The following is a 1,595-nucleotide window of genomic DNA, read 5'->3' on the forward strand; positions in this document are numbered from 1 at the left end:
CTCGCGCTGCCTTAAGCCCTAATCTCTAAGCCCTAAGCGAGTTGGCCAACTCCCATCTTTTAAAGCTTAGAGCTTGAGGCTAGGATCGATGTAATTTTTCTCTTAAAACAAAGGCTAAATCTTAAATCACCTATTGTACACCGGCACTGAAAGCCATTGCACGTTCAAAAATTTTTGTCGTAACCGTAGGACCGTAACAAAATCAACCAATCACAGTTCAAACATTCTTATTATTTTTTAGAATGCTTGATTGTGATTAGTCGATTTTCTTACGGCCTTATGCCCGTATCAGACTACGCATTGAAAATTGAAGATTGAAGATTAAAGATTGAAATTTGACTAATCAGAACAAAAGGGACTCAAATTTCTTTGTCCTGATTGGTCAAATTTCAATCTTCGATCTTCAATCTCAATCTTTAATGCGTAGTCTGATACGGGCTTTACTCTTCTTTCATGAGCGAAACCAATCGCGAGCGTAAGGAAGAATTCACACTTTGGCAGAAAAGCAGAAGCCAATCAGTACTCGTGCTAGAAAAGCAGAAGCCAATCAGAACTCGCGCTGATAGTAACCAGTACATTCTGCTTTTCTAGCGCGAATTCTGATTAAGCTCTGCTTTTCTGTTTTTTGCTTTTCTGCCGAGGTGTGAATTCTCCCTAACAAAAACTGCAGAACGTTTGTGATTGGCTTTGCTCTCGTTCTGCGTTATGCCCGTATCAGACTACGCATTAAAGATTTTGATTCAAAATTCAAGATTGAAATTTAACCAATCAGGACAAAGAAATTTTAGTCCCTTTTGTTCTGATTAGTCAAATTCCAATCTTTAATCTTCAATTTTCAATCTTTAATGCGTAATCTGATACGGTCTTTAAAATCCGTATCAGACTACGCATTGAAGATTGAAGATTAAAGATTGGAATTTGACTAATCAGAACAAAAGGAACTAAAATTTCTTTGTCCTGATTGGTCAAATTTCAATCTTGAATTTTGAATCTCAATCTTTAATGCGTAGTCTGATACGGGCTTTACTCTTCTTTCATGAGCGAAACCAATCGCGAGCGTAAGGAAGAATTCACACTTTGGCAGAAAAGCAGAAGCCAATCAGTACTCGTGCTAGAAAAGCAGAAGCCAATCAGAACTCGCGCTGATAGTAAGCAGTATATTCTTCTTTTCTAGCGCGAATTCTGATTGAGCTCTGCTTTTCTGTTTTCTGCTTTTCTGCCAAGGTGTGAATTCTCTCTAACAAAAACTGCAGAACGTTTGTAATTGGCTTTGCTCTCGTTCTGCGTTATGCCCGTATCAGACTACGCATTAAAGATTGAGATTCAAAATTCAAGATTGAAATTTGACCAATCAGAATAAAGAAATTTTAGGCCTTTTTCTTCTGATTAGTTATAGCGTTTTCGGACAAACGGATTAACTCAACCCGGTTCAATTAATCACTATATTTTACTATGAATTCAAGCCTTCAAGCCGTCAAATTTCAATCTTGAATCTTGAATCTTAATCTTCAATGCGTAGTCTGATACCGGCATAACGCGACGCATGACGCGCGCGTGACGCGCTCAGTGGGAACTTCCCCTAAGAAAAGAGCGTC

This window comes from Formica exsecta, unplaced genomic scaffold (genome assembly GCF_003651465.1).
Source record: "Formica exsecta isolate Colony F162 unplaced genomic scaffold, ASM365146v1 scaffold260, whole genome shotgun sequence".
Taxonomy (NCBI): Eukaryota; Metazoa; Arthropoda; class Insecta; order Hymenoptera; family Formicidae; genus Formica; species Formica exsecta.